This window comes from Episyrphus balteatus, chromosome 1, assembly GCF_945859705.1.
Source record: "Episyrphus balteatus chromosome 1, idEpiBalt1.1, whole genome shotgun sequence".
Lineage (NCBI taxonomy): Eukaryota > Metazoa > Arthropoda > Insecta > Diptera > Syrphidae > Episyrphus > Episyrphus balteatus.
Genome location: NC_079134.1, coordinates 33,632,657 through 33,659,855, shown reverse-complemented (window position 1 = coordinate 33,659,855; position 27,199 = coordinate 33,632,657). Strand labels below are relative to the sequence as shown.

At 29.9% G+C, this 27,199-nt stretch overlaps 2 non-coding genes across 2 annotated transcripts; both read right to left on the bottom strand.

Annotated features, from left to right (window-relative positions):
- Positions 1 to 1,197: 1,197 nt before the first annotated feature.
- On the bottom strand, positions 1,198 to 1,271 carry Trnan-guu (transfer RNA asparagine (anticodon GUU)). Its single transcript has one exon. It is a non-coding gene; the product is annotated as a tRNA-Asn (tRNA).
- A 3,070-nt stretch (positions 1,272 to 4,341) lies between these two features.
- Positions 4,342 to 4,415, bottom strand: Trnan-guu (transfer RNA asparagine (anticodon GUU)). Its single transcript has one exon. It is a non-coding gene; the product is annotated as a tRNA-Asn (tRNA).
- Between the last annotated feature and the right edge of the window lie 22,784 nt (positions 4,416 to 27,199).

The window sequence follows — 27,199 nt, the reverse complement described above, 5'->3', positions numbered from 1 at the left end:
GTATTGCACCAGCTGGGCCATTTTATGTGTTTGTTCAGTTGGATGATTCAGAAAAGGATTTTCAGAATCTAATAATGATTGTTTTCAGTAATTGTATAATTTGGATAACTCCATCAATAGTTTTTCCGGTCATGATTTTTTCGTACGATTCATTGGAAGAGGTAAGAATACAATTATTTTGTAGTAATTTTTTTCCAAACTGTGTTACAGTTTTCTTAAATAAGACAAGTTAGTAACGAAAAAAATTTCTTTGCGTTCAATGTCAATCCACTCAAATTTTTTTTGTTATTATTGTATCTTGTTTTTAATAAATGTAAACGTTACAAAAATCTCCCCCAGTTGTTGTAATAATTATTTCTAGAAAAGACCCCACATAAAATGTTTGGATTTGAGTTCTAAAATGGTTCAAAGCTTATCTTCATAGAAAATTCAATTTTTACCAAAATTAGTTGGTTTAAATTTTTTTAAGATTATTCCCAAGTAACAATTTTGCTTCTAAAAAGCCTTACATGTGCTACTGTAGCATCTTTAAAGCAGAATTATTTGTTGGTTTTTTGAGTTCAGACTAAAATTCTAACCTAAAATCAAATATTAAAAAAAATTTAAAAAATGAGCATTTTATTTTTGTTTGCCTAAAGTAAGTATTTATTTAAAATAATGCCTCACAGAAAAAAAAAAAATGTATGCATTCTAAAAACGAATTCAAAAGTCTGGTAGCTTTAAATCGCGGCCTTATATGCTTTTTATTGGGTTATTGTGAGTAGGATAAATTAACACAAAATCACATTCTAAAAACATGGACTTCCGGTAAACAAAGAGAGAATTATGACGATTCAAATTCAAGGCCATATGGAAAATATGACTTACATACAAGAGCCTATAAGAATATCGCAAAGGTGAACCTATTTTATTGATCGGCAGTGTACGCAGATTCATTTAAGCCTACCAAAACCAAGTACCAAGTATCCAAAACGAGCTAAATCTTTGCCGAGTTTTTTTTTCCTCCGATATTCTTTACTTATTGTGACAGATAAAAAAATGTTCAGTATTTGAAACGAATGTATGATTTTCTAGCTGAATCAGTGCATAACTCGGCTTAGTTAAAATTTAGAAAAGTTAAATTTTTGAGAGAATTTTGTATGGGATAGTTAAAATTTAGCTCGATCTGAGTACTTGTCTACAATTAAAAAAAAGAAGCGCCCCCGGGTGGACTCGAACCACCAACCTTTCGGTTAACAGCCGAACGCGCTAACCAATTGCGCCACAGAGGCTACAATTCAAGCTTTTTAATATTTTTGAGAACCGAATTCTTGATTATTAAATCTTGTTCAGGAATAATTTTAAGAGCTGCTGCTAATAAATAAGAAGAAAATTAAAAAAAAAAAATCGCACGATAAGAAAGAAGAATAATTAAGAATCAAGCAAAAATTTCGATGAAAAACTGCTACAGAAAATCTTGCGATTAGAGTTTTCAAGAATGGTATCACTTGGTTTTTTCAGACGAAAAAAAAAATTTAATTTCGAGCGCAGTGATTGGGTTCAACTTTTAATTTCAAGATTTGAGGAAAGAAAAAAGGTTTTAAAAACACCATCATAGCTGTGAAGGAGAAGTTAAGATAAATGGTGAGTAGTCCGTTATAAGGTTGTAAGATCAAAAACGATTATAGCTGTCAAAACTTGTATAAAAAGGAACAAAATGCGCACCTGATAATTGAAAATGTGAGCTGACTCATTAAAAAAAATTAAATCCTTTCTTGTAGAAAGCTTTGCGGTTGAAAAATGTTTCTTTTTTTCATTTTTCTAAAAATTTAAATTTTAATGACAAAGAAAATTTCGAAATCGTGTTTTTTGAGATATAATTTTTGAAGTGAAAACTTCTTTAGTATCGTAGCGATTTGAAACAAGATGAAACGAAAACGCGACACGACTTCAACTTGTTATAACTTTTTTGTTTTAATAGATAGATGCATGAAATTTGTACTGTAGATAGGTAATTAAATAAATTATAATTGTACAAAATTTCAATTAATTTGATATTCAAATTTCGGAGATAACGGTAAAAAGATGTTCTTTTCCAACACACGTTATATCTTTTGATCTAGTGCACATACAAATTTGATTTAACTTTAATACGCATGCTGATAACATAACCTCTTATTTGATATATAACACATAACGTTACGTGCTCTACAAGTTACACAATCTTAAATTGAAAAAAATTTTAAAATACCTCAAAACACCTGTGGAGATCTGTTGGCGATGACCAGCTACCAGTGTTGGAAGTACCGTAATCTCAGTCTGGAAATTCGACATGGTTGACTTTAAAAAATTCTAACTTCTCTTGTAGACATCTTTGAAATAAGATTTCTGCATCATTATACAAGGTGAAACAATAAGCTATCACTTGGTATAAAATTTTGTATAGGTTGTCAAACAAAAAAATTGATTTAATAGCATGAGAACATAGAAATGATGGATGATTGGATGAAATTTCATCGAGTTTAAAAAATTGTAACAATTTTTGTAGATGTCTCATACACCTGTTCGATATATATATTTTGAGCTGAGACAATAAGCTTTCAGATGGTGTAAAAATTTGTATAGGTTGTTAGGGAAAAAATGGATTTAATAGTGTGAGAAGATACAAATACGTGTTTTTTCGCTTTTTTTGATGGAAATTGATCGAGTTCAAAAAATTCTAGCTCTTTTTGTAGATGTTTCATAGACTTGATCGATATATATATTTTGAGCTTAGACAATAAGCTTTCAGATGATATAAAATTTATTTAAATTGTCATATAAAAAACATGGATTTGAAGGTGATAGAATAAAAATAGGTAGATTTTTTCTATTTTTTTTTTTGCAAGAAAAATGATTTTTTAAGGTTTCACTTCTACCACGTGTGAATTGCACACATGATTTTTTTTTTTTTCGTATTAGGGTGGCTCTAAAAAATGTTATCTTCTACAGTTGCTTGAAGAATTCCAAAAAAATCAACGTGGATATTGTTTTGACCAAATTATCGAAGAAAAAAAAAAATTTCCATTAGGGTGGTTCAAAATTTTTTTTTAATTAATTACAAAAAAAATAATTTTTCACTGCCGAGAAAGTTTGTAAAACATGGTTTATGAAATATAATGTAAAATTGGGGTAGCTCAGAAAATTAGGGGGCTCAGAAAAATGGTATATTTAACATTTACGAAAGCATTTTTTTTTTAGCCACCCTAATGTAACACGGTTTACAAATTTTTCGTGTTATTAAAATCAATATTTTCGGGAACTGAAAAAGAAATATTTTTTTGCTTAAACAAAACTCATTCTGTGGTAATTTTTTTATATTTTTTTTTCTGACGTTTATGAACCCTCAGTGACTGCTGAAAATTGTACCAACGCAGGCCTGCAAACATTCTGCAGAATTGGTTGGCATCATTAATGCAGCAAAGCAGAAAGACGATTGGACTGACGCAGATTTCCGACGTTTATGAAAACACCCTGTATCTATCCTATCTATCTCTCTATATCCTGGATCCGACACTGGGCTACCTAGTAGGTACATAATATACATAACCAACCAAATGTTGGCTACATCACCACTGGCCCAGCATTGCCGCGAAAAAAAAAGCAGAGAGGGTCATTTCGAAATTTTTTGAGGGCCATTTGACAAAAGTGTGGGCCAAATATTTTACTAACAAACTCCTTCTTTAAAACATAAATCTACAATTTATTAAAAATTTTATTTGTTTTTTTTTTATTTGTTTAATGCATTAATGGCCGATTTCATAAACATTTAACAGACTTTTAAAATTTTAAATGAAGTTTTTTTTGCATATAGGACAAACGTCATTTTAGGATGTAAAAACCTGATAAATATTTAAAAGGTCTTTATTGGCCACAAATTTCTTCAATCTAACTAGTTTACAAAAGAAATTTTAAAAAGTCACAGATGTACATTTAAAACTTTCACAGACTTTTTTTTAGCTTTGAGCCACTTATTAAAAATAAATAAAAATAACTGACGTGAGAAAAGACAAATTACTAAACGATATAAATTAATGAATTCAGTATACATGCCAATTTATTTGTGGTGCAAACTCATTGTAGTTGCGATGCATCGTGATGGTTTATATTTAATTTTGCAAAGCCTTTAAATTATTAGTAAGCTCGATATGAAGATAAATCTTCTAAAATCTGGATTCGAGGATAATTTCTTATTGGGCCGAGCAAAGGACCAAAATATAAAATAGGGAGCTAAATGGCCCGACTTTGTGGCAACGCTGCACTATGGACTCTTTAAATTGGTGTGAGTTTAAAATTTATATTTTACAATTTCATAAAATAAACCGCCCCCGGGTGGACTCGAACCACCAACCTTTCGGTTAACAGCCGAACGCGCTAACCAATTGCGCCACGGAGGCTATATTCAAAACCTTGTAATATTTTGGAGAACGGTGGCTTTGGTTTTTTAATATTGTTTATCATAACTTCAAGAGCTAAGATCGTCATCCATTATTTCATAATGCAACAAGAAATGTACATCAGTTAAACCTTTTTATTTTAATTAGGAAAAAAACTGCCAACAGATGATTTTGAATGCATATTTCAACCATAACACTTGACAAAGTCAGCCCCTTAAATGTTGCAAAATTCCTATTTTGAATATACCTACTTACCACATAAAACTCCTCAACAATTTGCAACCCATTGGCTTTTTTTAACTGAAACTCAATTGTTTACGATAAGATTATTTCAAAAATATCAACCAGAAAAAATATAAAGAACTAATGCATTGCATTTATTTGATAAAGTAGTAAACCTATCGCATTAAAGCCAAACTTTTCTTTATAAAATTGCATACCTGTGTATTTTATTTAAATTAATATACTGTTTTTATTGTTTGATTCGATAAAACTTGATCCTCTTTTAAATATTTTTTCCATTAAGAAAAAAAAAAATGGAATAATTACGTATACACCCGAGTGTACCCATTACATATCGGCTCTATTCTGTTAGAGTTCTGAATTCTAAAAAAAAAATAAAACAGAAAACTCTCTAAAACAAAGCCGCTTAAAAGGCTTACATCTTGAGTTCTATTGATCGCATCATCAAGATTTATGGCTTCAGGTCTAGGAAAAATGGCAGAGCATAAGTCCTTTCTTGTAAAATGTGTTTTTGTGTTAATTTATCCTACTCACAGTCACAATAACTGGCAAACTCGCGAGTGGGGCTATAAGTTCTTGACCCTTTTTTAAACTTAGTTTATATTTTTTTTAAACTAAAGGTAATTATTTATTAAAGAAACATTTTTATTTGTATTCTTGTATTTCTTACAAAAAACTAGTCCGATTTAAATTTATTATACCTACAAAAATCTTTACGTAAAAATAAATAAAATGCACGACTGGGTCGCACGAACTTGCTCTTAGAGTTCAAGTTGCTTAAATTTTTAAGACTTTTTATAAAAAAATTTGGAAAATGTAGGTACCTACTATATGGTTACAAAAAAAAAAAAAAAATATAAAAAAAATAAAATTCGTTTTTTAAAAAAATAAAATAAAATCTGAAATAAAATTGCCCTCCAAAACAAGTATGCAGTTTTGATAGAAAAAAAATTTTCAAAATTGTTAGAGCCGTTTTTTAAAAATACCAATTTTTTATAAATAATTTTTTGGAAAAAAAGTTTTAAAATAAAATTGGTATGCCATTTTGTAGAAATCACTAATCTAATTCTAAAAACAAAATTTCAAAAAAATTCAATATCCCGTTGTTGAGAATTTGTTTTTCAAAAAAAAATTTTCAAAATTTTTTTAAAAATCCAAAAATTATTTTTTTCGAAATTTTAATTTGGCTTATATTTTAATTATATAAATGCTTCTGCACAAAAAGTTTCGTTGAAATCAAATGAGCAGTTTCGGAGATAATCGGATTTGAAAAAAACGGTTCTATGGCAGGTACCGTTAATAATGATTTTCAAAAAAAGTTTTTTCATTGGAATATAGACCTTGTCTTAAAACCGTAGCCGTTTTCAAAAAATTACACTTTTCCGAAATTTTTATATGACAGGTACCGTTATTTTTTGTCCAAAAAAATTAATTCCAAAAACCCCTCTGGAGAGTCGCTAAATAACGCTACATTCCAAGTTTGACATTAATCGGTCCATCCGTTTAGGCTGTAGCTCCTTATACAGGCAGACAGACGGACTTCCGGGACCCACTTTTTTGGTATTCTCAATCATCGTAATGTCATGGAAAAATGCTATCTCAACTTTTTTTTTTTGTACGAATGCATAACTTGATATATAGTACCTACTAGCTGACCCGGCGGACTTCGTTCCGCCATTTCTTGTATTTATTTCTATTTTCGACTTTGTAATTTGTCATAATTAGCAATACAAAAAGGAAATCAAAACTTGAAAAGTTCGTCCAATTAATTTAAAAATATTCACTTTTAAAATTAAAAAAAAAAGTGGCATATGTTTAAAACGTTTTTTAAGTTTTTTAATTTACCATTGTAAAGCTTGTAGTTAGTGTAGCGTTATGTGTGATATATCAAATGAAAGGTAATATTATCAGGATGCTCAATAAAGATAAATCAAATTTTTTTAAGCTCCCTTATCAAAAGATGTAATATGTTGAAAAATAGAGTTTTATTTTACCGATATTTCAAATTTGTCATTACAAAATTAATTGAAACTTTGTACAAATATAGTCTTGCCTATTATCTATCTACACTGTAAATTTCATTCATTTATCTATTGAAGAAAAAAAGATAAAAATAAAAAACTGTTAAAAACGGCCAAAAAACTTGGGACAAAAAAAAATTGTTTTTCCCGTTATTCGGTCAAAAATCGATTTAAAAATTCAAAAGTTTGTACATGCATGCGCATGATCAAAACCTATATTTCCTATAAATTTGAGATTTTTTGCAGACTTTTAAAAATTCCAAAAAAATAAAAGACTACTCAAAAATGGCCCTAAAAAATTAGGTTGTTTTTCAAAAATTTTTATTTCAAAATACAGGGCCTATGAAAAAAATCCGTTTTAGACTCCTAATTTTTTTTTTTAATATCTTTCTCATGGTGTAACTCAAATTTCTGTGCAAAATTTTGCGTACCTGTAATTAGTCTTTTGTCGAAGGTCTATGACTGCAAAAAAACCTTCACAACTTGGTTTTGAAATTTTTTTGAATTTTTTCAATACCTACCTTTTTTAACTATTGAATAAATTTGTCTATCATTTAAAAAAAAGTCAACTCTTTACGACTTACCGTTTAGAAAATAGCCTCTTTTTTCAATGTCGTGTTACCCCTATTTACCCTATAAAATCTGGATTTTTTTTTGCCTTAAACCTTCTCCTCTTATGCCTCTTTGATTTCAAAAAAAAAATTAAGAAAATGAGTCAGTCTGTGTGGCCGGTTAGCGAACGTACACAAAACCAAACTTTAATATATATAATAGAATATCGCAAGTAAAAATTCATTGCAGGAAGGCATTCAATCGTGCAATGGCATTAATATTACCTCCTCATATCAATAATTAAGGTAATAAATCAAACAAAGCTTTTATTCGATTAGAAGGTAATAAAGGAAGTTACAATAATAACAAATGCCTTAAAAATATTCAGTTAATATAAGAATGTTCATTCGAAAAGGATTACAATACCAAATAAATTGTCTAAAATTTGCTGGTTTCCTTCCAGTAATCAAAAACGAAAAAATCAAATTAAAAACTCAATTTTCTCATTGGATATCAATTATAATATTTGCAGTGTATAATTTAATAATTATAATTTGTGTACTTGTATTTATCCTTGATGGTATTAGTACCTCGCTAAATTTAGAGGATGAATCCTATAGTGTTTTTGGGACAATCTTTGAGATAATTGTTTTATTTTATTCAGGATTTTTTCAAATTATCATAAATTTGTTTATGTTTACCTACAGAACAACCAATTTGAGTATTATAAAAAGTGTTGTACGAATTGAAAGCAAATACACTCCAAAAAACAATATTATTCGTGATAAATGTTTGAAATTATTTAAATTGAATATTATCATTTGTATTGTTTGCATTGCAAATTGTTTGTTAAATTTAAGTGTAATTGGATTATGGCACCAATTGGAAGCAGTATGTTTTCATGTGAATTATATTTTTCAAACACTTTATGTTGGATCAATTGCAACTTTGCATACAATGTTGGCTTACATCACTAAGGAAATTATTTTGTCTATGAACAAGAAAATAGAAAGTGAAGTTGTGAAAAATTTTAGTGTAATCAAACAGATCTTGAATGATCGAAATGAAATTGTGAAAATATGTGAAATTCAAATAAGCTGGATGTACGGTATACCGTTGTTGTTTATTATGGTGCTTGCCTTAAGTATTGTGCCAGCAGGTCCATTCTATGTGTTAATTCAAATTGATGAGTCAGAGAGAGATCTTTTACATGACGTCTATATTATTTTGATATCTTGTATCTTATGGATAACGCCTTCGATAATTTTTCCAATAATGATTTTTTATTATGATCCATCGGAAGAGGTAAGAATACAAACAAAATGGAGGTGGGGTAGAAAAATTGTTTTTAACTCCATTCGATATTATGGCAAAAGTTATAATCTTTTCTTTAACAAATTTATGCATTGTTAAATTTTTATAAAATATTTAAAAAATTAAAATGAATTTTGTTTATAGCAAAATATTAATTTTTTGATTAAAAAAAAAAGATTTTTGTTTTTAAATGGGCTAATTTTCATTAAAATCTAAGTTGATTTTAAAAAAAAGTTTGAGTTTTGAAAATTTGTTTGAAAGCGATTTTAGGCATATATGGACTTGTTGTAGAACATGTCATTATTATTTAATTAAATAATATTTATTTCAAAATTCAACGATGTATTATGAAAATAGGTTGAAAAATATCTTTGAAAAAAATTTAAAGAAAAAATTCGGTTTGATTTGCATGAAATTCAGCATTTTGTGTTGGGTTGAAATCTTACAAACTCATGGAGCGATTTTCTGTTAGCAGTTGAAGATGTTTTGTGTATTTTAGGTCGAATAAAAGAAGTTTTTATTCGTTTTGCGACGTTTCGAGGATGATTATGGTCATCGTCAGGCCTTTATTAATAAAAAATTAATACAAACACATACATACCTACATTAGAACACAATTAGTTTGAGTAACTAAATAAAAAAAAAATATTTAAAAAACAAACGACTCTAACGATTTTGAATTTTTTTTTCTAAAATTCCTTTAAAAATCATTTAAAACGGTGTTAAAGTAATTCAATAAAAAAATTTTAGTTTATTAATTTTAGTCTTGTCTACTAGTGATGGGAACTATCCAATAATTTGAATTATTGAAGTTATACTTCTTATGGGAGGGTGGAGTATGAAAATTTACTTTTTGACAAGAATGTCAAAGGGATTATGACGCGATCACCCTGGGTAGCAGGGCTGTCGTTTCACCTTTAGAGTAGGCAGTACTTTAGTATTTAAAAATGCAGTACGCCGCAGTACGGCAAACATAAAACACACAACACGTTGCAAGTTACATGTTTCATGTGGCAAGTTGCATGTGGCAAGCTGCATGTGGCAAGTTGCGTGTGGCAAGTTGTATGTGGCAAGTTGCGTGTGGTAAGTTGCATGTGGCAAGTTGCGTGTGGCAAGTTGCATGTGGGAAGTTGCATGTGACAAGTTGCATGTGGGAAGTTGCATGTGGCAAGTTGCGTGTGGCAAGTTGTATGTGGCAAGTTGCGTGTGGTAAGTTGCATGTGGCAAGTTGCGTGTGGCAAGTTGTATGTGGCAAGTTGCGTGTGGTAAGTTGCATGTGGCAAGTTGCGTGTGGCAAGTTGCATGTGGGAAGTTGCATGCGACAAGTTGCATGTGGTAATTTCCATGTGGCAAGTTGCCAGGGTTGCAAAAAGCTCACATTTCAGCTCAGCTCAAATTTGAGCTAGCTCACTTTTGAGCTAGGTACCATAGCTCAGCTCATTTGAGCTGAGCTGAAAGTGAGCTGAGCTGAAAGTGAGCTCCCCAACTTCCAACGCCTATATCACGGAATTTTGAAGTAAATGAAAAAAAAAATGTTTGATGCCAAAAGGTAGCGGGGACTCTAACCTACATTTGGGTACAACTCTCATCCCTGTAGGTCCACGCGTTCTCAAACCGGGAGAACTTAAAAGTAAAAAAAAAAGTAGGCACGATTCTGAAAAAAAAGGCATGATGTGGCGGTTTAACATGGAAGACGATTTTTTAAAAATCTGATAATGTGCAAAGTGTAGGCCCATGACACAAGCTATCATTTGGCATCACTTCCAAAAATTGCTCTCAAGCGGCTTAGCTTCTAGGAGCGTTCAAAGATTCGGGGATTTTTCGAAAAAAAAATTTACCTCAACTTTCAAAGGCGATTTTCTCGGAATTTTGAAAAAAATCGAAAAACCGGATTATACCACTATCGGTTAGCTGAGAATATAAGCTTTCATATGGCACCACTCCCCTGTCTCTAGATCAAAGCGTTCAGCTCCCAGAAGTTTTTTCGCGCAGCCAACTTCCAACGCCTATATCGCGGAATTTTGAAGAAAATGGAAATAAAATTTTTGATGCCAAAAGGTAGCGGGGATTCTAACTTACATTTGGGTACAACTCCCATCCCTGTAGGTCCACGCGTTCTCAAACCGGGAGAACTTAAAAGTAAAAAAAAAAGTAGGCACGATTCTGAAAAAAAAGGCATGATGTGGCGGTTTAACATGGAAGACGATTTTTTAAAAATCTGATAATGTGCAAAGTGTAGGCCCATGACACAAGCTATCATTTGGCATCACTCCCAAAAATTGCTCTCAAGCGGTTTAGCTTCCAGGCGCGTTCAAAGATTTCGGGATTTTTCGAAAAAAAAATTTACCCCAACTTTCAAACGCGATTTTCTCGGAATTTTGAAAAAAGTCGAAAAACCGGATTGTACCGGAATTTTTTTTTATGATAAAAAAAGAAATATTTTAGTAAAAAAATAGAAATATATTTACTTTTAAAAAAACCAAGAAAAAAGATCATGTGTTAAAATAATTCCATTAATAACTAGAACCAAACATCTTAAGCTATGGTGTTTATAAAAGTTTAAAATATCTTCATATTTCATTATACTTTCCAAATAAAAATCAATGTATCCCCTAACCCATCACAGCTCAGCTCAGCTCACTTTACCTTAGCTCACCCAATAGCTCAGCTCAACCATCAGCTTAGCTCACTTTCAGCTCAGCTCAAATGAGCTGAGCTATGGTACATACCTCAAAAGTGAGCTACCTCAAAATTTGAGCTGAGCTGTGAGCTGAGCTCAGCTAACTTTTGAGCTTTGTAGCAACCCTGCAAGTTCCATATTGCTACTACTAGTACTGAAGCACACACACACAATTCTCAAAAAATTACCATATCGTATATTTTATGCGCAATTCATTTACTTTCGTTAAACCGTAAGTTCTGAACCGCACAACATGAGTAAATTTCACAGAATAAATTGAAAACTACATGGACGCAAGGATGATGAAAGAATTAATTTATTGTTCACTTGATAAAAATGTAAAAAAACTAAGTGTGGATTAATTACTTCATAATAGAAATTAAAAATATCAAATGAAATTCATTTACATATACTGAATGAGAAGTATAACTTCAGTCGCGTGTACATGTGTACACACACTCTTTTTCGAATAGTTCATTCATTTATTCATTCGAATAAAAACTATTGAATAAAACTATCGAAAAAAAAACTATCGAATAAAAACTATCGAATAAACTATCGTAATAAAACACTATTTGAATGAAAAATCTATCGTTTAAGAACACTATTCGAATGAGAAACTATTGTTTATTTTTTTGGCTCGAAAAAGAGTACACAAATTAATTTTTTGGCCAAAAATTAGTTTCAAAATAAAATTCGTGCATCTTTAATTCGTACGACCTTACAACTTTCCCTTCATCTAGTATAGATTTTTGCCTACACAAAAAAATTACAACAAGCATCGAAAGCTTCCAAGTGATAAAATTTGTCAATTCAAAAAAACTCAATTCTTAAAGTCGTATTCTTATCAAATATTGTTCCTAGGTTTGTTTGGAGAACAAAGAATAAAAATGATAAAATAGACGAATTTCAAGGAAAGATACTAGACTCAAAGTGGATGTCTGGTCAGCCTATTATATACCTGTTCATTAATAGATCTAAAACTATGAAACAAAGAAAAATAGTAAAGTAAATTAGGTTTTCCAATAACATGTAGGTACTCGAATTCTTTTAGCAATTTTTAATAAAATAAAATAAAAATAAACATCAACTGAAATGTATTTTTATTTATTTAGAATTTTACTGACGTTTCCGGTTTCCCATAAATATTCCCACTCAATTTCAAATTGATAAAATAATGAGCGTTTCTCATGAACTTAACTATACATTTTTAATGCATTCAAAATATTCATTGAGTTAGAAAAATCTAATAAAAAAAAAATATAGGAAATATTGTATTTAAGAAAAAAACTATGTATAACTTTTTAGTGCATATCAATATGTCCTTACTGCAGGACTTTGTTTTTTGCCTTAGTTTGGCTAAGTGGTTTGGTGTTCTTGCAACAACTTATGACCAAAAATCATCGAAACTTATTGTGACACTATTTGATATAATATATGATAAAATTATTACTTTACTTTTATGTACCACAATGTTGTTTTCGGGGCTAGCTACATATTTCTACATTGAAAGAAGTGTATATACAATGAATAATAAAACTGGTCACACGACTGCCAAAATTCAACTTTTGTCGGGTCCTTTTATGCGAATCATTATGGATGCATTTACATCGAAAGACTCAACTCAGGGTTATGCAGAAAATTTTGACATTTCCGAAGAATGATGGTCTTTGACGAAATAGTATAATAGTCTTGGAGCTAAAAACCGGCTTTCAATAATTGCTGGCTGGCATTTACTCCACTCAATACATTTTAACTACGGTATTGTTTTGCACTATTTTACAATCTTGTTACCTTTGTATTTTTGCTTGTGTTTAGTAGTCTCAATCATTTATTGAAAACATGCAATGAAGAGTTGAAGTTTTGGACAAATGCTAATCATAAGAAACTAAGCAAATGTCGAATAATCGAATGCTTGCGCAGAAGATCGGACTTAATTTCGTTGTGTACAGAAGACGTAAATTTCGTTTTTAGAGTGTATTTTTTATTCGTGACTTCTACATTATTCATTATGATGCCGATAATTCCACTGTTACTCTCTGGAAGTCTTTTATATTTTAAATTAAAAAGCTTTTTCCCCGCGATAATTATCACGCATATATTTTTTTTTCTATTTTATGATTGAGTGTATCTTTTGGAATGGCTTTAGGACCAAATTATTTGGAATCTGAGGTAAGTTTAAATAATGAAACGCAAGTTTTCTTGTGCAATGAATTTATATTTCATCTACATTTTCTGATGCAAGGACCAAAGTTGAAAATGATAAGGCCAGTGTGTGAACTTTAATAGAATATCATATTTGCCATGAAGTAGGTCAAACTTTAAATCTCAAACTCTTAATCCTTAAATGTCAATCCTAACCCAATAAATCTTTGAGAATGCTTGACTCTGCTTTACATATATTACATATGCCAAAACGTCAAAGGCCTTCGCAAAAAAAAACTTTGTTCTGGAACCGACTCCTTAAAGTGATTACCAAAATTGTCTTTTGAAAATAATGCCCCTTTCATTTTAAGGAATCTGGAAAAAGAAATATTTGGAAGTGTTCTTATTTTTTTGTCTCTATGTTTGGTGTTATGTAGGCTTTATTATGTTTAAACGGTATGAATACCGCGCACATTAACTCGGTCTCAAGGTATTATTTTATTTAACAACGATGTTGTTTGATGTTTGAGGTTCAAAACGACTCGAAAAGTTAAAATAAACACGATTTTGAAAAAGTTCTAATAAACGGGCATCTGGAACAATCCGAACGTTGTAAAATGGTTGAAATTATTTTGATTTTCTTAGTGTAATTTTTTTGGAACTTCATAATTTTGTTTTTGAAATCACAGTTCAAAATGACAATTAAAACTGAAAGTACCTATAATGATTGAAAAATCACAACTTAGCTCATATCTACCCAGTGCCGGTTTAAGCACTACCCTGGGCAAGATTGCAAGTGGCGCCTCTAAAAAAATCATTTTAAAACGAAAACCTAAAATCACGAAAACCCAGAACCCCGAAACCCCAAAATCCAGAATGGGATCCCGAAATCTCGAACATTTTTTTGGAATTTCGGTTTCGAAAACAATTAGTGTGTAATTAAGGTGATAGCACGTAAAAAACAATAAAAGTTTATAATTCCGTTAAAATCTCAATTTCTTATTGCGCTTTCAGCAGTGTTTTGTTGTGATTGAGTTAAGTTGGAATTATGAATTTTAATATTTAACTTATAATAATTGTGTGTTGAAATTGTTATTTAATTGGTTTTAATTTTATGTTTCAGTTAAAATTTCAGTGAAACACAATTTTGAAGAGTTTTTTTTTTTTTTTTATTTTCCGGATTTTGGCTTTTCGGGATTCTGGGATTTCGGGATTTCAGGTTTTCGGGATTTTGATTTTTCTGGTTTTTGAGTTTTCGAGATTTAGGGTTTTCTGGATTTTAGGCTTTCTGGGTTTTGGATTTCGGGATTCTGTCTGTCTCCCTTCTGTTTCTTTATTCATTATTACAATCTGGATATTCTCCATAAACTATTTTGTCTTGTCGGCCTATTCTTTTCCATATCTGGAAAAAATAAAGAAACACACTCCCTCTCGATATTACCAGCTATGATTTAATGATTTATAAAAAGGGGCGCCTTTGCAAAAATTAAATTGGTTGGAGGAATATTAAGATTGCTTTAGTCTTCCAAAAGAAATTGGGGCGCCTTGTTCTTGATTTTGGACGCGATTGTCCCAAAATTGGGGGGCGCCTTCATTCTTCAAAAAGTTAAGGAAAAAAAAATACGACCGCCGTTGAAAAAGTAAAATAGAAAAAAAAATTTGGGGTGCCTTTGTGAAAGTAAAAATAAATAAAACATCGGTTGGAAAGATTTCGTTATTTATATAACTTTTGTAAAAGTTCGACACGCCTTCGGCGCACCTCAATACTTGCGCCCCTGGGCGACGGCTACCTACATATGTACCTACATCTTTTAACGGATTAGTGGATAAATTCGTCAATTTGTAAAATACATATTTCCTTCGTTCGTAGAATCTATTGTTAGTTTGGGTAGGGTTGTTTTTCTCTTTTATTACAAAAAGAGAAAAGCAGTTCAGCAGTTCTTTTTAATTGATTCTATATATCTATGAAAACTTAATTTGAAAGAACTATGTAAATATACACACCAATGGAGCTGTTTACTTATTTTAAATTTATTTAATTGACTTTTCTTATTTTGTTCAATTTCAATTTATTAAAGTTTTCTCAAGAACTCCTTCATTTTTATTGTTTACAAAACGTTCATTCGGTTCAAGTAGATAAACTCATTAACTTAAGAAGTTAAGACAAAAATATCAGATAGAAACTATAACTTTTTAGTGCATATCAGTATGTCCTTATTGCAGGACTTTGTGTTTTGCCTTCGTTTGGCTAAGTATTTTGGTGTTCTTGCAACAACTTATGATCAAAAATCATCGAAACTTGTTGTGACACTATTCGATAAAATGTATGATAAAATAAATACTTTATTTTTATGTACTGCAATGTACATTTCGGGCTTAGCTATATACATGTACTTGGATAGAAGTGTATATACATTGCTTAATGAGACTGGTGGCACAACTGCAAATATTCAGCTTTTGGGTGGTCCTTTAGTGAGAATCATAATGCTGCTATGGATGCATTTACATCGCAGGACTCACCTCAAGATTATAAAGAAAATTTTAATATTTTTGAACAATGATGCTCTATGTCAAAATAATCATAGCCTTCGAGCTAAATATTGGGTTTCAATGGTGCTGATTATTCCGACCATATTACAAGTGGGGACGTATTTAATGAATACCTCTCCATGGATTTTAATGCTGGCATTATTAGGCAGTATTTTACAATCTTGTTACCTTTGTATGTTTCTAATGCTCTTTTCATATGTAGTTGTCTTAATCGGACATTCATTGGAAATGTGCAATAAAGAGTTAAAATTTTGGACAAATTCTAATCATAAAAATTTGAACACCCGTCGAATAAGTGAATGCTTACGCAAAAGGTCGAACTTAATTTCGTTGTGTAGAGAAGAAGTGAATTTAGTTTATGGAGTGTCTTTTCTATTCGTGTCTGCTACATTGTTCATTTTGATGCCAACAATTCCACTGGTTTTATATCGATATATTTCGTCTCATTTTATATTAAAAGATATTATCCACCCGATCTGTGTAATGTATTCATCTTTTTTTCCGATTTTTTCATTGAGTGTATCTTATGGAATGGCTTTGGAAGCAAATAATTTGGAGGACCAGGTAAGTTCAAGTTCTTTTTCCGACTCATATCCAAGTTTTTGGTTGCCTAAAGTCTAAGCACTTCATAGAAAATGTAAATGGTATTAAAGGGTCCTAATTAGGGCTCCAAAAAGTCCCGATTTTTGCGGAACATTCCTGTTATTTGAACCCTAACTAGAAATCTGTCCCAAAATGTCCCAATTTTGTTCTGACATTCCATTTCTTAATCCGTCTTTTTTTCGAGAAATTTTGGGGAAGAATCGATCGATTCGATTGATGGAAAATTGGTCTTGGTATTACTCGAAGCTCCCCTGTCGACTTAAGTGTTTGTGGGAGCAATGAAACCGGTAACACGATTGCCAAGCTTCAAGTTTTGTTTGGTCCGTTAGTTAGAATCATAATGGTATTTTGGATGCATTTACATCGGAAGACACACACCTGAGGATTATAAAGGCAATTTTAATATTTCTGAAGAAAGATTCTCTTTATGAAAACAAACATAACCTTGGAGCTAGATATCAAGTTTCAGTAGTGCTTATAATTCTGACCGTATTTCAAGGATCTACTTTGAAGCCCTTCCATGTATTTTAGCTTTAGCAACATTGTGCAGTATCTTATAGTAATGGGAACTATCAAATGATTTGAACTGTCGATAGTTAGTAACTGAATGATTTGAACTATCGAATAGTATAGGCCCATTTGCTCATACGGATCATAAATTTGAATCATAGCTAGGTCGAACATAGCTTTTATGTTTTACTTAGTTTATTCCAAGTTGCTAAAAAATATTTATGTTCAACCTAACAATGAATCACTTTCATTCGATAAATAGCTGAAAGTTTCAAATTCAAATGTCAAATCGAGAGAAAAGTAATTTTTTTTTGTATTTGTTTTGAGCAATTTTAACTAATAAAATGCAAAAATCTTGCTAAATATTTAATTTAATGCTTTTGTATATTGTCAGAAACAAATGAAAATAGTGAAAGTGACAGTAAATATGTCGTTTTTATCAACAAATAAAATTGATTAATATGACGGATTGCTTGTATTGTGAATGTGTTTGTGTGTCAAAATAAAATTAAAAATACTACAGAAAAATAGTGTAAAGTATCGAAAAAAATGGTGCGTTAAATTTTGTAATCAACTGATGGTAAATATTTATGAATGCAAGTTATTGTCAATGATTTGATAATTTCTGCTTTTTTTAACACCTACATCTTTTTTCAAGAGCAATTTTGTCTTTATTTCTCAAATAAAAAGTACTTAAGTGGAACATAAACTGCTTATGTTCTACTATTTCTTCCCCCTAAGTTATGTTCAACTTAGAGGGATTTATGAAGAAGATTGAATTTCGTGCAAATCGTAATGTGGAACTTAGTGCTTTATGTTTCACTTAAATATTTAAGTAACGTATGAGCAAATGGGCCTCATTCATTTATTCATTCGAATAAAAACTATCGAATAAAAACTATCGAACAAACTATCGAATAAACTATCGAATAAAAACTATCGTATAAAAAAATATTCAAATGAAAAAACTATCGTTTAAGAAAACTATTTGAATGAAAAAAATATCGTACTAAAAAACTATTCAAATAAAAAAAACTATCGTTTAAGAAAATTATTTGAATGAAAAAACTATCGTATAAAAAAACTTATGGGAATGAAAAAAAACTATCGTATAAAAAAACTATTCGAATGAAAAAACTATTTGAAAAATAGTAACTAAATGAATGAATGAATGATTTAAAACTATCGAATGAATGAATATTTTACAACTATCGATAGTTTGCTAGTTTTTATTCGATAGTTCCCATAACTAGTATCTTACAATCTTGTTACCTTTGTATTTTTTCAATGCTCTATTCTTGTGTAGTTGTCAATCAGAAATACCTTAGAAATGTGCAATAAAGAGTTAAAGTTTTGGACAAATATAATCATACAAATTTGAACACACGTCGAATAAGTGAATGCTTGCGCAAAAAATCGGATTTAATTTCGCTTTGTACGGATGAAGTGAATTTAGTTTATGGAGTGTCTTTTCTATTTGTATCGGCTGCATTGTTCATTATGATGCCAACTATCCAGTGGTACTGTCTCAGTGTCTTTTTTCATGCGATTCTTACCTTGTATTTAACTTCTATTCCGATTTTTTCATTGGGTGTTTCATATGGAATAGCTTTTGGAGATAATAATTTGTAATTTGAGGTAAGTTTAAATAATATTGCAATTATTGAACTGCAAAGGATTTGGTGACATCCAAATTACTGGCTTACGAGTATAATCGGCTTAATGGTGCGTTGCGGAGCACACGCACAGTGGTCTCTTTTGTTTTTTTTTTGTCAAAATTCATTTTCACGGCCATTTCTTAACGAAATGTTATGAAATTTGGTACACTGGAAGATATTGGTATGGATAATACTAATATTCAAAATGGCGGTTCCAAAAAATTTCTTTTTCAAAATAAGCTACAAATTTGACTAAATTCATGTCAAAAAGGTGTTGGATCTTAGATTCATAAATTCATATTCCATAAAAAAACGAAACATTTTGAAAAAAAGTTCAAAAGGTTCGAAATTAGTAAAACATACTAGTACAGGTAAAATAGGCATTTATAAAAAAAAAATTGTTCCACTTATGAAACTTGGCAAAAAGTTTGCTTTTGGGATAAGAACCAAGTACAAAAAAAGTCTATAAAAAAAAGTTGGGTGGAAGGGTGTTTTTTCGCGGACAAGAGGGAGGGGGTGAAGGTCAAAAATATACTGAAAAAAATTGTTTGTTGAATATCATCATATGACACATGTTTTCAAGGTATTTTTTGATGCTGAATCTAATGACATGAAAATAAAGTCAATACGATAGCTCTAAGAAAAGTTATTTCCGATTAAAAACCAGGGTGCTTGTTTTTTGACCTCAACAGGTAAAATATAACCGAAACCCATGTGAAAAACATGCTACACTGACAAAATTTGGGATGAAGGTTTAAGATAAAACAGGGACAAAGGATTCATAAAGTTTTTAAAAATATTTTGGGTGAAAGGGTGTTTTTTTGATAGGTTAAGTTGTGTGTGAGAAAGGTATCATAACAGCTAACTTATATTTTATTAATTTTTAAAACTTGGTGAAATAGTTTTGATTGGTATAAGAATTAAGAATCTATAAAAAGTAAAAAATTATTTTTAGTGAAAGTGTGTTTTTTTTCAAGAAATGATGAAATTCGGAATTAGTACCACAAAAACTGGGAAAAAATTGTTACACCAATGAAAATTGGTAAAAATGTTTCATTTATAACAGAAAGCAAGAACTCAAAAAGTCTATACAAATATTTTAGGTTAAAGAGTGTTTTTTTTGGGAAATAGGGAAAAATCCGCGATAAGTCCAATAAAATCAATGGTACCCTTACGAAATTCATTAAATATGTTCTCTTTCCCATGGGAACATACGAATAATGTAAGTCTATAAATTTTTTTTATGTGAAAGGGTGTTTTTTTTACAAGTAAAGAAAATATGGGTTTATTTGAAAAAGTGTGAAATACTACAGTAATATAAGTGGTACCCTATTGAAATTTAGCAATTATGTTACTTTTAAGATCAGAAACAAGAATCTTAAGTGTCTATAAAAATATCATGGTTAACAGGGTGGTTTTTTGAGTGAAAACAAAAATGATGGGTCACGCTAATGAAATTTGGTAAAAACATTGATTTTGGGATAGAAAGCAAGAATAAAGAGTTTTCATAAAAAAAATTTTGGTGAAAGGGTGTTTTTTTCGAAGAGACAGTAAAATCTGTAACTGGTCTTAAAAAGCCAATGAATCGCGTAAAACGTGTAAGAACTTATTTATAAATGTTAAATTTGTCATCAAAACCATAAATAAAATGATTTTATGTACTATTTTACCTGTACTATAGACGCTATTAATCTATTTCATGTTTTTTTTTTTTTAAATTAGCACAATTGAATATTTTTGGGTATATGATTGTCAAAACTATATTTTTAAGTAAATATGAGAAAACATGATGTAATGAAAAATTTCAATGTTCAATAAAACTGAGAATTAATTTTTTTAATAAACAAAGAAATATACTTTCTAATAGTTTTTAACTCCTTATGTACATATCTCAAAAACTTGACGTCATAGATTTTTTTCGATTTTGGATTTGAAATTAATTAAATGCCACAATTTGTTGAATAATGTTTGAACCTTTTAGAAGTGTTCCTCTTTATCAAATTCAGACGTCACAGACACAAAACATTGGCTTTGCACTCCGAACTGATTTTTCCCATTTTTACTAAATTACTTCCGTTTGTTTTGGACTGCTATCACCAGCCAAATGTACCTTTTATTCATAATAACAATGACTTTTATGAAGAATTTAAACCATATTGAACTCATGAATTCCAAAATACTGTGCCTAAAATGGGTAATAAAATGCTTGACCAAAATTTTTTGAATACCACTTTATATGCATACAAGTATTTAATTTGATGATTTTCAAAGCTGAATGATAAAAATAAAAAAACAATTTATTGGACTACCTTAACCATTGCTTGTGAAAAATAGATTTTGGGCGAATCTAAGAACTACCTGTTTGATTTAAAAAAATTTTGTGAAATTTCGCAGTTTTTCATTAACTTTTCTCGGAGTACCACGTGTTTTCGTGTTTCCTGTATTTCTGATCTAATTTTTGACCACCGGTATGTAAGCGATTTCTGAACCTAATAAAATAGTTTTTTTAATGGTGAATCAATATTTTGATAGCACTATGCTTAATGTTAAGTAAATTAAAACCAGATTTGTAAAAAAATAGTATTAGTTATTGAAAAAAAGAAAAACAGTTATGAGGCTCCTTCGGGGCACCTTTGACTTTTGCAATGTGGGCACAGTTTTACGTTGATTTTGATGAATTATATATTTAATAAATGATTTAAAAATAAATCGACATCGATTAATTTTGATTAAGATTTAAATGGAGAGATTTTAAAAAATTTTTTTATGGTTTTTTTGATTTTTCTTCTTCTTTTTAGAAAATAAATTTTTGATTAATTTTTTTCGTTATATTGTTTAGTAGATGGTTTAAAACCAAAAATTTATTTTTTTTCTAATTAAACAATAGAGCAAGATCCGCTGATAGTTTTAAAAATATAATGCACACGATGTGGGGTTTAATCCATCATTGTCAAATGTACCCCTTTTAAAGTCAAATGTGCCCCGGTCCTGGGGCACGTTTGACAAAATGACTTTTTTTTAGAAAAGATTATTTTTTTTAATGTTGTAATGTTGTGAAACAAAAAACTTTACTGTTAGTATAGTCTTGAATAGTCAATAAATCAAATACAAAACAAAACATTGGAAAACATTAACAGTTTTCGAAAATACAGACCTTTAAAAACTAAGTGTCAAATGTACCCCCTTCTCCCCTAAGCCCTTTTAAACCTTGACCTGGACTTCCACAAATATTGAAAGACCAAAATTAGGTAAATCTGTCAAGCCGTTCTCGAGTTCTAACGAGACTAACGAACAGCATTTAATTTTTATGTATATAGATAATCCTTTACTGCTGGAGGGTCAAAAAGTTTAGAAAAAAGCTTTTGTTTATCCTTAGCAATTATTTGTAGTTATTTAACTTCATTTTTTTTTTTTTAATTTGACGTTTCACGTCAATCGAAGTGAACTTAGATGCATTTTAAAACTACTCTTTTACTGAGCTTAGCATTATTATGTTTGTGTAACTTAACTAAATGCAATTAATTTTCGCAATTTGAACGTCGTCATTCAAATGAATGACATCAGATCTAAAACTCAAATTCAATAATTCGAATGAGTGTAAGCATATTTAATGACTTAATTGCATAATTGAATCATACTCTTTAAACGGAACGAATGATGGATTGTTAGTTGCATCAAGGATGTCTATTGAAAAGGACTTTCTTTACTTTTTGCTTTTAGCCAAATTCTATGGATTTTTGTGTACAACTTTTGATCATAGAACATCACAACTTTTTGTATCAAAATTTGATAAGTTTCATCAAAAAATAACTGTTCTCTTTGTTTCTATCTGTGCAATTGGTTATACCGCTTTATTTTATAGAATGCTTTTAGGCGGACTTTTAAACCGCGACGTTGTTAGTGACAGAACAATGAAAGTTCAAGTTATAGTTGACTGTTTAATAAAACTGCTCATAGTCAATTGGATATTTTTATCAAGAGAAAGTAATTTCAAAATTGTTCGTCAAGTTTTTGAATTTTTATCCACCGAAACTAACTACCACGAACCGAATAGTGTTCTTTTAGGATGTAAATCAGCAATTGCAGTGACATTATTGATGACAGCCAATATTTGGTTGATTCACAAACGTTGTACTCCATGGTTTCAATGGCTAATAACACGGTGTAACACTCAAAATATACGCGGGCGGAGACCTATCAGGTTTTGTAGAGCTAGTCGCACTGAATACGAAACGGTATTTGAAAATCCCCTAACACCCCCAAAATCTGGAGTTACGGGCAAAAAACGGTTTTTTGGACCTTCACCCATTGAAAAAATTCTAGCTTCGACAATTTTTTACCCATTTTCGATTTTTTTACAGTTTCTGATAGAAGATAAATATACCTTTTTAACAATGTATAAAACATGTAACTCGGTTAAACCACTTAGAATTTATAAGATGTCAAAGTTCAAAAATTCAATTTTTTTTGTCATTTGCCCAACTTCGGCATCAATTTAAAGTATATGTTTTCAAAACAACATGCTATTTAAAAAATATATTCTAAAACTATATCTATTTTCCAATTGATCGAGGTATTTTTTTATGAAAATCACTTCAAAATTGGCTTAGAAACAAAAATTTTTCGATTTCAACCCAGATACAGAAATTCGAACTTTTAGGTATAGAACAAAAATGTTGTTTCGGCACGTAGTAGGATAAGTTGGGTGCCAGGATTTGATGAAGGGTTTTTGTAGAGCAGCTCAATACAAACATTTTTTTCTTTGGGAGGGGGGTCTATCTCCCCCCGTTTAGGTGGGAGGGGAATTTTTCTAAAAAAAAATTATCAAAAAAAAAAAAATTATTAAAAAACAACGGCAACACTTACAGTGATAAATGATACCATTTCCAAAAGGCAAAATTGTGCATTTGATTATAATTTTTAATTCAATATAATATTACTAATAGTTTTTGAAATAATCGATTTCAAAGTTAAAAATAGGGGAAAAAAATTTTTTAAAACTCATTTTATACTACTTTTGTCCAGACTGTGAATTTTAGTAAAAAAAATTTCTCACACAGAAAACTGCCTCAATTGATTCCTTATCGAACCGTGAAAACTATATGTTTCTATGTCTTCTAGTTTTTGGAAAAATTGAAAAATTATTTTATCAGATTTTTCTTTTTTCAAAATATTTTTTGTTTTTATTTGTTTTTATTTTTCAATTTTCTCAAAAACTAGAAGACATAGAAACATATAGTTTTCACTGTTCGATAAGGAATTAATTAAGGCAGTTTTCTGTCTAAGTAATTTATTTACTAAAATTCACAGTCTGGACAAAAATAGTATAAAATGAGTTTTAAAAAATTTTGTTCCCCTATTTTTAACTTTGAAATCGATTATTTCAAAAACTATTAGTAATATTATATTGAATTAAAAATTATAATCAAATGCACAATTTTGCCTTTTGGAAATGGTATCATTTATTACTGTAAGTGTTGCCGTTGTTTTTTAATAATTTTTTTTTTTTGATAATTTTTTTTTAGAAAAATTCCCCTCCCACCTAAACGGGGGGAGATAGACCCCCCTCCCAAAGAAAAAAATGTTTGTATTGAGCTGCTCTACAAAAACCCTTCATCAAATCCTGGCACCCAACTTATCCTACTACGTGCCGAAACAACATTTTTGTTCTATACCTAAAAGTTCGAATTTCTGTATCTGGGTTGAAATCGAAAAATTTTTTTTTTTAAGCCAATTTTGAAGTGATTTTCATAAAAAATACCTCGATCAATTGGAAAATAAATATAATTTTAGAATATATTTTTTAAATAGCATGTTGTTTTGAAAACATATACTTTAAATTGATGCCGAAGTTGGGCAAATGACAAAAAAAATTGAATTTTTGAACTTTGACATCTTATAAATTCTAAGTGGTTTAACCGAGTTACATGTTTTATACATTGTTAAAAAGGTATATTTATCTTCTATCAGAAACTGTAAAAAAATCGAAAATGGGTAAAAAATTGTCGAAGCTAGAATTTTTTCAATGGGTGAAGGTCCAAAAAACCGTTTTTTGCCCGTAACTCCAGATTTTGGGGGTGTTAGGGGATTTTCAAATACCGTTTCGTATTCAGTGCGACTAGCTCTACAAAACCTGATAGGTCTCCGCCCGCGTATATTTTAAAACCTCATTTTTGTAACACCGTGTAATTGATATTTTGGTGTTTGTAATGCACACCTACGTTTATACACTCATAGCTTTTTATAGTTTTACACTGAACTGTATTCGAATTGTATTACAAACATTTAACAAAGAACTTGAAATAATTCGAGTAAACGATGAAGATACGATTGGAAAAATTATTTCGAAAAGATTTTCTCTGATAAAATTAAGCGAAGAGGAGTTAAGCCGGGTTTATGGAGTTACAATGGTGCTTGTTTCGGCACAGTTGTTTGCTGTTTTGCCATGTGTACCTGTGGTTTTAACGACCATTGCTGATGGTTTTGAGGAGATCAAGGGATTCATTGTTTGGTGTAAAATGTTTGTATCATTTTTTTGTGGCACTATTCCACCAATAGTTTTATATTCTATGGCTATGGTGACAAGTAGTCTGGACGAAGAGGTGAGTTTGTGTAGGTCAACACAAATCCAATTGAAGTTAAGTTTCAAATCTTTAAGAATCGGCTAAAAGAAACCTATCTCTAAACTACTTTTATAATGAAGCTTTATGATAAGAAAGGGATTAATTTTTAAGTCAAACCGTCTAAATTTATACAAAATACAAACTACAATAACTTTTTTTTCTAACACAACTTTTGAATGATTTCAGGCAAACAAAACAGCAAGAATCCTATCGAGAATATCTAGACGAGGAACTGGAATAGAAAAAATGGTAAATTTTTTTTTTTTTATATTTTAAATGCAAATAATAATTTTGTTTAAAACAAGGTTGATAAATTTCTCATAAAGAACATGCAACAGAAACCCATTTTGACTGCATATGGATTTTTTCCACTCAACAAGCGGACACTTTTTAAGGTTTTTATTATAAATTTATATATTTTTTTTTAAATTACGATTCTTCTTATTACAAACTATTTTTTAATATTTCAGATATTTGCAGCGATTTTCACATACATGGTTATTCTAATACAATTTAAAGATATGGAAAATACAAGTAAACTTCTTGCAAGCCCAAAAACAACAACAGCTACAGTTTCTGAAGTTGAAATTAGTTAAATTAAAACCTTAAGTTAGAACTAGTAGTTTTAATGATCAATAATATGTTTAATTATATGTATAAGTGGAAATTAAATTTGGTAAGTATTGTTATTTAATTTAAATAATATTAAAATTTATTTAAATTAAGAAAAAAGAAAAGAAAAATGTTAATTATATAATAAATTATGTGAAGAAAACTATGATTTAACTTTGATTGATATTCCAATTGATTGCTGATAAATGCCAGTTTAAGAGTCAAGTAAGTGACATTAAAAGAGTTGGGTTTTTCGTATAAATATACCTATAATCCTTCTTTTGTTGAAGAAATCCGTAAGGAACACTACAAAATGCCAAGGATCCTCACCGTCCATCTTTAGTTTAGTTTATTTATAGAAGATTAAAGTAAATAATTATAAATATAGACAGATATGTAATAAATAGTATACAATTAATAGATCAAAATATAAAACGATAATAAATTTAACAAATAACTAATATAACATTAATATCGACATAAGACATTGTTTTCTCTAATGCAACGATTAATTGGTTCATTTCTACCATAATTATACATACCTTGAAACGGTCTCCATGAGGTGAAAACCTACACGAAGGCTCCTGAAAGGAAAGTAAAAGTTAATTCGCTCGATTAAATAGGGACAGCTAATGTGGCTATTGATTAAATCTTTTACCAACATAATTGAAAAATATCTCCTTCTGATCTCAAGCGATTGCATAATAAAGAGCAGACATCTAACATTATATTCAATCTTTGAAATATTCCAATTCGATTTATAAAAACAGTATCTAGTAAAACTTTTTTGAATTCTTTCAATCCTATATTCGTATAAGATTGAAAAAATTTAAAAAAGAGAATCCATACTAGATTCCAAACCACGCAACGGTACTCCAGAGTTGACCTAACAAAGGCTATATAAAGAGATCTAAGTGCAAAAGAATCCGAAAACTCTTTAGTGTTTCTTTTCAAAAAACCCAACATCTTATACGCTTTGTTTACCATGTAATCAAAGTGATAAGTAAATGAGAACCGCTGATCTAATACTATTCCCAAATCTTTTTTTTGACACACTTTTTCTAATATAATATTATTTATAGCATAATAGTCATATTCAAATGGAATGTTTTTTCTTGTACATATAAAGGTTTGACATTCAAATAAGAAGATTACTACTGCATGATAACGCTAGACTAGATAAATCTTCTTGCAACAAGTAACAATCTATTGGAGATTTTATAGTTTTAAATATTTTGATATCGTCGGCATATAGTAAGCAATTAGAAAACTC